A 13,274-nucleotide genomic window follows, 5' to 3' on the forward strand; every position below is an offset into this window, starting at 1 on the left:
ACTAATTGCCATTTCGAGGGTGATTTTACTTTGGCTGAGCCCTGTCGCGGATTGGAGTTTGGGTGCGTTCTCTTGGCTGGGGTTGCCGTGTAATAGGCGCCGTGGTGACCGGCCAGCGTCTTCCTGGTGCTCCGGCCTCGCTCAGGACGACTGTCTCAGGGACCTTTCGTGTAGGACCCGCATTTTGTCAAAATGGCAGCGCCCATCGTGTACTGGTGTCCAAGAAGTGGGAGATTGAGCTGTGGGTGAGAGCGTGCAAGCTCGCCGCGTTTCTGATTTTGAAACATCCCGGGTCTGAGCTCCCTGGAGGACGGTGGGTGTGTGGTGGCCTTGCGGCAGCTTGGGGTGTGACGTAGGTGGTTAATATGGTAGGGAGTTTGCACTTCGCTGTGGATTTTTCCCATTTCCGGGATATTCTTTGAGGCTCTTGAGGTGTAACCAACCCCACCCCACCCGCTCCACGCGTCAAGAGTCCTCAGAATTTTGTGATCTAATATTTAAAATGGCGAGAATTCTGGGTTCTAGATGTCCTGATCAATTAGAGAATCTTTAGGGCTTTAGTGACTCTCAGTATTTGACCGCCAAAGCAAGAAGCTAAATAAGTTGTTTTCCATGGCTTTTCTCAGAAGACTTCGAATTTTTTGAATTACTTTCTTAAAGTGGTGGATAAAGTTTCGCGTTTTGCTCGTTGACCATGGGACTGGGCTCCGGGAAGCCTCATCCAGTTCTGCTTACTGTGTTTGTAAAGCACTTTTGTTTTTGGACTGTTTATGTAACCGACTTTGGAAGAGCCATAGTTTTCTGTCCCAAAACATAGCGAAGTTAAATTTTGTATATAAAAACCAAGTTTGCATTAACATGTATTCTGTTGTTTTATCTGGTTTCGAGACAACCTTTCCTCTATATTGAAACAACTTAGTATTTTCAATAACTCTAAGCACAGAAATCGCTTCTCCGACCTTACCAGGCTTTGTAGTGTAAGTAGAACCTGATGTCCTTGCATCCAAATACTGTAGTCGTGGTGAAATGGCCTTTTAGAAAAGATGTTGAGCAAATGCTTTAATAAAAGCCCCTTTAAACCACCTGTCTGATTTCTTAAGGACTTCTACGTCTATGAATCTCAAAATAGAGTTTTTTTTTTTTGTTTTTTTTTTTTTTAAACAGGGTAGCAGAACTTTTGTTACTCTTGTTGATGGGTCAAGTTATTGTTTCGAGTTTGGTGAAAGTACTTGCAATACTTTTTCCTTTGGGATTTCGTAGCTCCAAGTCCAAGGGAATTACACATGGTTATAGAGCAAGATTCAGAGCTGTTTTAAGATGATACACTGTTAAGTGCTGATGATATAGAATATGTGGCACCTGGAAAAGCAACACAAAAGTAACACAAGTTACAGATAGACAAAGCAATGAGAGTGAAAAGGATGAACAGGAAAATTGTTTTGGTTTGTTTTAAAATAGTGAGAATTAGCCAGGCACTGTTGGGAAGGCCTGTAATCCCAATGACTCTGTGGGGAGACTGAGGCAGGATGGTCACAAATTTAGGACCTGCCTCAGTAATTCAGAGACCCTGTCTCAAAATAAAAATTAAAATTTTTTCTCAGGATTTTGCATTCACCCAAATAAAACAAATAAATAAAAAGGGCCTGGGGTGTAATTCAGTGGTAAAGTACTTCTGAGTTCAATTCCCAGTAAACCCTCCCCCCAAAAGTGGGGATTACATTTTTATTGTATTTTGCTTTCATCTTGAAAGTGAGTAGTTACTGTATACATTATGCCTAAGAAATTTTAATAATTACTGACTGGTTTTTTTCTTAAGCCTAATTATCAAGGAATCTAGTATACATTGATTATAATGTGTCTCAACTTTCTAAACATATATGTAAAGCTAAAGTTGTTTGGGTAGCCTGTTCATCTGTTATTACAATAAATGGTTGAGCTTGAAGTGACAGCGTCCCAGTGTTGGAAGTAAAATTTGTGGGAGGCTGTTATGGTTTGTTTGGATATGAAATATCTCCCAACATCTCATGTCTGAGACAATGCAAGAAAGTTTAGAGAGAAATGATTGGATATAGCCTTAACCTAATTAGTGAATCAATCCCTGATGGGATAAACTGAGTGGTGACTGGACGCTAGTAGGGTGTGGCTATTGGAAGTGGTTCACTGGGGGCATGGCTATGGGGTATATATTTTGTATTTGCAGACTAGAGACTTTCTCTGTCTGCTTTATGATCACCATGATGTGAGCTACTTCCTTCTGCCAGACTTTCCTGCCATGATGTTCAGTCTCACCTGGAGCCCCAAGGAAGGGAGCTGACCTTCTGTGGACTAAGACCTCTGAAACTGTGAGCTCTTAAATAAATTTTTCCTCCTATACCATTATTCTGGTCAGATCTTTTAGTCACGGCAGCAAAAAAGCTGACTAAAACAGTCAATGGATTTGGGCTGGGCACCCACAAGTGGATCCAACAGACCAAACCAGCAAAAAGTTTAATTATAGTAACTTACTGCTGGTTGGTTGCTGGAGGCCCTATAGCCAACTAACCAATTAAATTTTAATCATTTGATTGACTAAGCTGTGGCCAGTTAACATTTCTATGCTTCAGTTTTTCTGTAAATATAGACAATAGCATAATAAATATAGTCAAATAATACTGTTGGTTGGAGTTCTCAGAACCTGCTTGGGTTCTGGGGTTTGTTTCCAAATTCTCAGACTACTTTTGTTTTCTTTGCCCAAAGACACTACTAAATTTAATTGGTTTAAGGAGTTTCCCTTTTAATACTATTTAATGTTAAGTTTTCACAAAAATACCTTTTTTGAAGCAATTTACTAGTGTGCTGAACATCATTGCCTTTAAAAACTAACAAAAAAATTACACTTTCACTGCAGAGATGACTATATATTTTTAAAATATTAACTATTTTAGATTTCGAGTAGAATTGGACTAGAAACTGAAAGTGAATCTCACTGATGTCCTTCAGTATGCATTCTATTCTGTACTGTGTTTTTTCTTAGGTAATAACTATAAACTAGAAGGTACCTACCATCAAGCCCCCAAATGTAAAAATTTCCTTAACATTCTTGCATATATAATTATAAATATAACTTCACAGAAGTTTGCATAGTTTTTTGCCTATATAAAATCATGTATTGTCTTTTATTAAAATTAGGGTTATCAATGAGTAGTTAATGTTTCATAAAGAGACGTTTCTCTTAACATAATAAACAGTAGTTTACTATCTTCATGCTTAATTATCAAATTGATGTGTAAAGAAAATTTTATATAGAAGCCACTCAATATTTAGAAATTATTGTACTCCATATGTAGACACAGATCTTCATTATACATTTTTCTCTCTTTCTCTTTTTTTTAAGAGTATTTCATTTAGAATTTCTTTTAAAAAAATTTTTAGTTTTAAATGTACACAATAAATTTATTTTCTTTTAATATGGTGCTTAGGATCGAACCCAGTACCTTACACATACTAGGCAAGCGCTCTATCTACCACTGAGCCAGAACCCCAGCCCATCATTTGGTGTTACTTGATCCTTCATTCTAAGAGAAAGCGAAACTGGGAGAGACCATAAACATCAAATCAGTGATTTGTAAAGAAGATCAAACTGAAACCCTTCTTTTTTTTCTTTAGCATGAGTGTTTTATGTGTGCCGTATATTATAAAAGGTAGTGCAGTTACAGTGATGAGAGCCCCCTCCTCCTAGAAACCTATAGAGGAATAGACAAAACAGTAATATTTTTACTATAATGTGTTTGAAAGGTGCTGTGATAGGCATAAGAATACCAAATCTTAGAGTAGTACAGAAGTGGGATATTCAACTAGGGACTGTGACCTAAGGGAAGACTGAATATAGCAGAAGATAGTTGCAGAAAGAGTAGCGAAAGCCAGATGATGAATGTGATTAGAGGTTGCAGTGTATATAAGCCATAGAAGCATGAAAGTGAACACCATCTATTTAGGTAACTTTTTGTTTGTTTGTTTTGGATACCAGGGATTGAACTTGGGGGCAGTCAATGAGTGAGCCACAGTCCCAGCCTTATTTTGTATTTTATTTAGAGATGGGTCTCACTGAGTTGTTTAGTGCCTCACTGTTGTTGAGGAGGGCCTTGAACTTGAGATCCTTCTGCCTCAGCCTCCCGAGCTGCTGGAATTACACGCGTGCACCACTGTGCCTGTCATATTTAGGTAACTCTTAAGTGGTGTGGAGTGGTAGGAGGTGAGAAGGGAGGAACATCTAGTGGACTACAGAACTGCTCCCTACCAGCTTCCTTTTAGTGATGCTTACTCTTTTTTTTTGGAGTTAGTCATTTTCCTCCCATGCATTGGCTAAGACATAAGTGAAGTAGAACTTAACAGTTGAGCTTTTGAGATGCAGATTTGTTATCCAGGCTTTTGTTTCAAACCCTGATTTTGAATCCTATGTTGGAGGAGCACTGACATTTCTTTTATCTGTATACTCACTAGAAAGCTGAGCAGGCTGGTACTTGTAACTTGGGGGCCAAAAATCAAATACTGATTCCAGGAGTTTATAGGTATTATGTTTATGCATTTGTCCTCTGAAAGCTCACATGTGAGGCGATGCCAGAAGATTTGTAGGAGAAATGATTGGTTATAGTCTTAGCCTAGTCAATGAGTTGATGGGATTAACTGAAGGGTAGGGTGTGGCTGGAGGAGGCATTGGGTTTGGCTCTGGGTATATATTTGTATCTGGAGAGTGGAGTTTCTCTCTTTGGTCATCATCATCATCATCATTTTCTCATCATCTGGTCACCATCATGGGAGTTGCTTTTCTCTGCTACCCTTTCCCATCATGATATTCAGCCTCACCTCAAGCCCTGAGGAATGGAGCCGGCCTTCTATGGACTAACACCTTTGAAACCGAGCCCTCAAATAAACTTTTCCTCTGCTACAGTTGTTCTACTGAGATCCTTTAGTTGCAGCAGCGAAAAAACTGACTAAAACATATTGGATGAGAAGTGCTGCAAAGTGGAGGGGTCTCAAGGTGAGGAGAGGTCATGTCTGACCCTGATGTTTAGGCAACACTCAGACAAATAGCACAGCTGTTTTAAATTCCCTGGATGATCATAGCTAGAATTGGTAAACATTGATCTATGGACATTGAGGGGTGCTAAAGAGGAAGTAGTGTTTGTGTTGGTCTGGAGGATTCTAGGTTTGATCTGGGCCTTGAGAGCAGTTAGGGGTGTGGTTGCGTTGGTAAGATGGCTACTGCTAGAGGAACACTTACCCTTTACCTTGGGCAGGGGAGAAGAGATACCCTGAGTGCGGGCTGGGGGACAGATAATGGTGTAGTGACTAACTGGAGGGGGCTCTGTCCAGAGGGAAAGGGCTCTGGTGTATCAGCTCTCACAGGTGCAAGGCAGTCCTTTTAAGTTCAGTTAACCCTTTCATGTCCAGGTGGGAGAATGGTTACCTCTGTTAAAGGAAAGCCAAGAAGTTACGTTGCTTATCCAGGAACTAGGAAACAGCTGGGGTTGGAGTTGGCCCAGAATGTTGTGTGTCTGGCTCTGCTGCTACACTGCTTCACAGATGGTCTTCAGTGCTAGCTTCGGGAGTTATATAATTCTTTAATTTTTCTTGTAGAATGTGGGTAAATTTTACTCATTTGAATTTTAATTTATTGGATTCTCACTTATTTGTAAAGCTGTTTTGTATAAGAAATATTATAAGTATTCAGAGACTCTCAAATGTTTTCTTTTTTATTTTAGCTTTTTAGTATTTTGAGATACATTTACACTTTTTTCTATTAACATGTCTTTGAAAAGACTTGATGCCCTTTTAAGGTTATCTCTGTTTGTGTGTGTGTGTGAGAGAGAGAGAGAAAGAAAGAAATTGACATTTCCTTTTGGGATTTTCTAAGACTAACATATCTGTAGATACTCTTTTCAGATAGACTTAGAAAATCTATTTTGAGTAATTTTGGAGAGCCATGGTGTGTTGTGCTTAGGTATTCTAGCTTCATTGATTGGGTTCCCTAATTTCTGGTAGCAACCGTGAAAGTGACACTCGATTTGGGGAAAGTATATAAATTGTTACTTAGTTCTAGAGAATCTTTTATTTATTTATTTATTTAAAAAATTCTTTTACTTTTAAAAGGAAGAAATCATCTTTTCTTGCCACAAGCCTCTACCAGCATGAAAATTCTTCCACACTGTCTGGTAATATCCTGTTAGGGTACCTTCTTTTTATTTATAACTACTTATGAGGGAGAACTATTGTGATTTTATGTTGTGATTTTATGTTATCCATACATTTTAGAATGATTTGTTAGTGAAACTAACTGTGGTGATTCTGGTAACTATTATTCATTTAAGGTTTATTTTCTCTTCTAGGAGTTTACCAGGTACTTTTATCAACATCTCATTTTAGCATTTTATTTATTTATTTATTTATTCATGTTACTTAGTTGTACATGACAGCAGAATGCATTTCAATTCATCATACACAAATGGAGCGCAACATTTCAATTCTCTTGTGTACACAGTGTAGAGACGCACCATTCGTGTAATCATACATATACTAAGGGTAGTGGTGTCCATCTCATTCCACCATCTTTTCTACCCTCATAACCCTCACCACCTTATTTTACTGTTTTTTTCTAAAGACAAATTTGAAGTTCTGATTGTCCTTTCTGAATGGGGATTAGTAGCTGCCATCTCTTGTTTGTTCAGGTAAGTTGGTTGTTTACAGAAAACACTTAGTATTTACAATATTTATACTTTGGGGGGAAATGCTGTTTTTCCAATCACTGGAAAATATTAGGTCATTGTCTTAAGATATACAATACATAGTTCTGATTTCTTGGAAGGACAATATATCTTTGAAATTATACTGGAAACTGTTATTAACAATGAAGCTATACATAGAATTCATGATGTCTTTGCCATTACAGTAAATCCTTTACTTTATATGACTTAATATTTTATAATTTTTTAATCTAAAAATTTATTTCTTGTGCACAGTGGAAACAGATCAGTTTGTCAAGCCTGTCATCTGTATGTGTAATTATGAGCTTGAGTTAACTAATAACATTAAAGAGTAATATGAGCATGACTCATGTGAAATGGATTAAAGTAATATTGGCAGACAGTAAAACAGAATTAGCTTTAGTTAATTAGGATATGTTTATTGGAAGAATTATCTTCATAGAAATTCCTGGAATCTTGAGTGCAGAGGAAAGTAAAATGGAGAAGTTGTGAAATAGGAGGAGGCTAACATGTAGTATATTTTCTTTCCTTGACCATTTTTAGGTAAGGACATTAGCATTTTGTTTCTGTAACAGAATACCTGGGGCAGTCCACTTATAAGCTGGAAAGGTTTATTTTGGCACACAGTTATGGAGGTTTTGGTCCATAACTGATTGGCCCAGTTGTTTTGGGCTTGGGGCAGCACATTATGGCCAGAGTATGTGGCGGAGCAAAGCCACTGATCTCATGGTTGGGACATGAAAAAGGAAGAAAGGCAGGCCTCCCATTAGGCCTACCTTCAAGGTTTTACCATGACCAAGTAGCACCAAGCAAGGGACTAAGCCTTTTATCACACAGGCCTTTGGTTGACATTCTAGTTGCAAACTGTAACAAAGTGGTTATCTATTTCAGATTTTAAGCACTTTGAAGTAAGTGCCTATGCCTGAGCATTTGTAAGTTTAGGTTCAAGAGGAATGTCATTTGCATCCTGGGTGCTGTGCAAGCTAGCTCTGTGGTGGTTATTATGGTAGAGCCTTCCTTTGCAGAGCCCCAGTCTTCAGTCTCTGATAGTCTCTACTTTTGAAAGTCTCCATGTCAACTGTCCCAGATTGATATATTTCAGGATGTTCACGGGGTTCACCAGACCTACCCAAGGAGAATCTTGATGCCCCTACTAAGAACCTTGCAGAGGAGGCACTGTGGATGCCCAGTTGCGGTGTTTCCTTAATGTCCCTTTTTGTGCACTTGAAAGCTATTTGAAAATAAAAAGTTTATTGGAGTCCTGGTCTGTGATGTGTTCTTTAAATGTGTGTGAATTATCAGACAGTAATTTCTGTGCTACTTTTTTTCCCGAAAACCTGTAGCACTTTTTGGATAAAGTCTAAGCTCTGCAGCACACCTTGTAAGACCCTTGAGTGGCCCTATTTTCTTCTCGAGCCGCCTGTCATGCCTTGTTCTTTTTCACCTGTGGCTTTTCAGCTCTTTACTACTTCCTTTTACTCTCCTCTGGGGACCTCTGTGAATCCTACCCAGCTGCTTGGGTAGCTCTTGTTTCCCTTCCTAATTATGCTTCAGATCTCAGTGCTTACTTGAAGGTACCCTCTTTAATGAGCAAATTTTCCTCTTTTATGCTCCTTGGTGAACTGCCTTTCAACTGACAGTGACTTAGAAACAGGAACCCCAAGTTGAATGGGTTTGGGCCACTATGGTGACTTTGTCTCCTGTGCCACAGGAGTTCAGAAACCACGGGGGTCTTACAGTTGGTTGTTTGAGTGAAGTTGCCAAGGCCTGGCTTGCTTCTTTTCTCTACCTTGTCTATTGCATTGTCAACTCCATCCTTAGGCTGGCATCCTCTCTTGTTGGTGTTAGTCCCCAGCAGTTCTAAATTGCAGAAGGTTTCCGGAACCTCAGAAGAGGAAGAGATCTTCTGGACCAGGAGTTTTTAGCATTACTTCCATTCACTACAGTTGGCCCCCATTGAATTCTATCTTCTCCCATCTCTGAATCAATAATTGACCATGGAGAGAATCACTATTGTTTTAGGCCTAATCACTTGCTTAACCCCTAGAGGTCAGGGTGGGGTACTTGATCTCTAGGGTTCAGTGAATCAATCACATAAGCTGTAACTCATTTGTGAAAATTATCAGGTACTGTTAATTGGCTGTCCATATATAGGGCTGTGAAAGGGAATGAGCACATATACATGGGGGTGCACACAATGAATCTGAGGTAGTTACCAAGAGAAAGGGAAGGGATTTGTTGTAAAAGGTAACAGCTCAGTAGAGAATTCTGGCTAGAGTTAAGCATTTCTTGGTGTGATGACTTGGTATCAGCCTGTATATTCCATGAGAATAGGAACTGTGTCTATTTTTGGTTACCATGGTCTCTCCAACACTTTGTTTCTAGCTTTGCATATTGTAGGTGATAAATGAGTATCAGTGGTTCAGTGAATCAATCACATAAGCTGTAACTCATTTGTGAAAATTTTCAGGTACTGTTAATTGGCTATCCATGAACCAACTTCTTCCTGGCCATCAGGACTCTGACTTTGTGTTTGGTTCAACAAATTGTTTGATATGGCCTTAGGCAATCATGTTGATTCAGCTCTTTACCAGATACTTGGTTCTGATAGCCAGGGATAGCCACAAAACACAGCTCTGGTTAATGAGATGAAGGAGAGTTTACTAGGTTTCTGGTAAAGATTTTCCTTTCTATTAAAGGTTGACTATTCACAAAAGAGGGTGTGCTTATGCCATCTCTTCCCTCATGCCTGGGAACTGGTATGACTAATGCCAAAACAGCCCTCTTGCAAATAGCTGTCTTACAACCACTTGGAGAAAAGCATGTGGGAAAGACCAAGAGAGTATGAGGGACTCCCCCTTAACTACTGGCTTTTGTGCCTTGCTGAATGAATCCCGGGAACTGGATTTCTCTAGACTTCTTGTTAAAAAATGTTTTGCCATTTGAAGCCGTATTTGGTTATTTCTGTTAACTTGCAACTCAACTTGCCTTAATATAATGCCAAAATAAAATAGAGATTCCCTGCTTCAGCCTTGCCAGCATTTTAAATTTTAGGCCGTCTTTCCTACTTAAGCAGTTTTGGGATAGTTTTATGTATTTTTTTTTTAAATAAAAATCTTACATGTATACATACACTAATCCTTTTTCACTGAAGGATGTTTGTACATGAAGACCTCTGTCATGAATCATCAATATTCTGTCATATTCTTCAACTGATTCATGAGTACTCAGCTAAATGTCATGTCAGTGAAATATTCCCTTACTCCAATGAAAATTACACCCTTCTGATCTTATTATTTCTTATAATATCTTATTTTTTATCTTAATTTTTTTGTAATTTAAAATTATATATCTGTATAACGTGGGTTATTGGTGTCATCCATTAACAGAGAGAGACTCATGAAGAATAATATTTATTTGGGAGTAAGCAGGAAGCATTGTGGTGTAGAGTACACTGCCCTAGAAACCAGGAGCACATTTGAAAAGGATGGAGTAAAGGGAACATTTTAAAGATAAATGAGGAGGATTGCATAAGTTACTTTTGAACAGTAATCCTTGACCACAAGGATCAATAACAAGATTATTCCAGGATTGAGAACAAGGATGGCGCCCATCCAAGGTTGAACAGAATCCTTGTAGGAGTATTCTTTGTGTAAGGTTCTGATTCTGGCAGAGTTTCTTGTGTTAGTTCTCATCAGGCATCAGTGCATGACATTCTTCCCTGTGTAACCTCCTGGCTTCTTTATTTTTGGTTAGGGCTTGGCACAAGCAGCTTTGTTTTGATCCTCTTCAGCTTTCACATAGATTTAATATTGATTTCTTCCAGTAGTATGTTAATTCCATGAGAGGCAGAATTCCTTGTCCCTATTAATTCCATTGTAGGCATAGTGCGTAGTAGGTACTCGGTACGTATTTGTTGAGTGAGTGAATGAAAGAAAAGCAGCTGAAATCCTTAGATGGCATTTTCCACCCTCTTGCGCCATTTTTAAGCAATATGAGATATTTTGCCGCAGAGGAGATTCTGTTGAACTTGTTCCAATTATATTGCTCCCTGTTGGTCAGAGTTTGGTTTAGATTTTATACCTTTACACTTTAATTCTCTCTTTGCCTCAGTAGAAAATATAATGGGAGTAGCATTGTCGCTTTGGATATTAACAGAACAAGCATCATGGCAATAACCATAGAAGAGTGATAGGTATTTTAAATACTTTTTCCTCTTAGGTTGTGATTTATTTTCCTAGAATTGTGTTATCTTAAAACTGCTTTATTAGCTTTGTTTTTATAATTTGGAGTGAAGAACCTCTGACAGTGAATAAAGTTTTTATTTTATATTTTTTTGGATAACTCTGGAAGCATGGAAATGATCATCATTTTAGCAGATTATTGTGCTTGCTTACTTGGCACATTATTTAGAATTGCATTTGCAATCTCTTTTCAAAGGGTAGCCTCAGAAGGGGTTTTATGAATTATTGACACAAGTTATTGACTTACAATGGAGATATTTTAAAATAAATTTTAGTTTGAGCATGCTACAATCTTAGATTGTTGGTATTAGTTTTACTGTGGGGAGCATTTTTGAAATGAAGGTAGACATTGTATATGTGTGATAGGTAGAAAACTAGACTAGGATTTTTGTTGATTTAGTTGCATTTCACAGCTATATCACATTTTCATACTTTTACAACTTGTATGTCACTTTATCGTACAACTTATGTGATCATATAATTTATTTTCTCAATCAGGGCATTTTTGAGTTCAGTGAAAGAGAGTATTTTTAATAATTATGCTGAGACAACAGGCATAAACCTGAACAGTTTTGGGAACACTATGACATGGTCACCCTATTTGATACACTAATTTATAATGACTGTTAATCTGTATAATACCCTTGTATCTTGGGGACCTTCCAAAATTTAGGGAGACATCCACTATCATGATTAGGTTTGTTTACAAAGAGGAATTGCAAGAATCAAAAATCCGAAGTTCATAAATGGCTTCACTTCCCTTTTATTCCTCCTAGAATGGGCTGCATGCTTGCACACTCTGTCCACTGGTGCAGTTCTTCAATTGTCTGGATTGTTTTGGATCCCCAAACTGCCTTGGCTCCATAGGTGATAGGAGATAAGGGTTGAGGGGCACAAAAAAAGGGAGTTCCTCGATTTAGTGTTGGATTTCTTTGTGTAGGATTAGTTGGCTGTACTAAGGTGTGGGAGGAAGGGAAATATTCTTTTATCATTTCACTTAATGTGGAAATTGTGGCTGCATTGTTGTATCAATTACTGTATTGTTTTGTTTGAGATTCTAAAAGAAAACTTCTGAATATTTAAAACATAAAAAGGCAATCAGGCATTTCAGTAGTGGTGCAACACTGGCACAGTGAGCAGGGATTTACTGAATTTTCAGGTCTTTTTCCCCTTAATAGTTTTTGCAGCATGTGCTTTGGAAGGGGCCTGAAGTCCTGCCTTTTCTGGATTAAGGGAGTCATTGTCTGTTAATTTGGTCTGCCTCTCACAAGAAAAAAAAAAATGGTTATATATCAGCGTGATGTGCTATTAAGCCTCAGTTAGTTATATATCAGTGTGATGTGCTATTAAGCCTCAGGTAAGAATTTCCTTGTTCTACAGACAATATTTAGAAGCTCCCTTATTTTCCCAGATTTTAATTGATTGCCAGGCATTGCAAAGAATATCTGACATATATTTTACTTGATTCTAATACCAGTTGTTATCTATATTTTGCCAAAACCAGAAACAGAACCTTCTCCCCCATAGCTTTAGAGAGTTTGAATCCTGGTCCCATTAAACATGATGGATTTGATGCTTGAACTGTTTGATTTTAAAATGTTTGTGATTTTTGTTGTGCCAAATTTTATTTGGTAGTATGAAACTCAGAAAGCAACCTTGAAAAACTAAAAATTTATATTTGATTCTTATTTTCTGTAGTTAGCATCCTTATACACTGGGTAAGCATTTCCTTCTGGGTAAACATTTATTTTTAAATCCTTAATTGTCCATGACTTGGGTTATTCTGTTTTCTCTTTGGCTCTCTACTTGAGAAAATTCAGTTGGTATGTGGGTGCTTAAATATGCTTATAGTGAATGGTTTTGACTGCATACAGTATGCACTCAATGAATTTGATGAGATCTGAGCTTTGGTTTCATAGTTTTGTTAGAATCCCTCTCAAGCTTTTTTCAATTTCAGAGTATCAGTTTTTGTTCTTGCTGTAATGTACGCTCTGCAATTTTAGGTGGAGAATATGAATTTTAAACAATTCACAGTCCTGACAGCTGAACCAGTTATAACTGTGGTTTTCATACCTGTATGCCGGGAAGGAATAGCTTATGAATCCCTTTGTGTTCCCAACATCATCTGGACATTAAACAAATTTCTGACAGTCTGTCTTCCCATTTTTCAAACACAGGTAATGTAGTGATTGTAAAAATAGTCAAGGATTAGAAGCTATTGTAACTCATTAATTTATCTTTAAGTAACTTTCTTTTTAAAATTAATTAATTTTAATTAGGTATATATGAC

General features: G+C 37.8%; 1 protein-coding gene across 6 annotated transcripts in view; it reads left to right on the forward strand.

Annotated features, from left to right (window-relative positions):
- The first annotated feature begins 191 nt into the window (after window positions 1–191).
- The window catches only part of Fars2 (phenylalanyl-tRNA synthetase 2, mitochondrial), a 518,422-nt gene continuing 505,339 nt past the window's right edge, over window positions 192–13,274 (forward strand). For all 6 annotated transcript variants that reach the window (XM_076857882.1, XM_076857884.1, XM_076857885.1 and 3 more), the window contains exon 1: window positions 192–313. The gene's annotated coding sequence lies outside the window, so the exon portion shown is untranslated. The remainder of the gene's footprint in view (window positions 314–13,274) is intronic.

Source organism: Callospermophilus lateralis, chromosome 6 (genome assembly GCF_048772815.1).
Source record: "Callospermophilus lateralis isolate mCalLat2 chromosome 6, mCalLat2.hap1, whole genome shotgun sequence".
NCBI lineage: Eukaryota > Metazoa > Chordata > Mammalia > Rodentia > Sciuridae > Callospermophilus > Callospermophilus lateralis.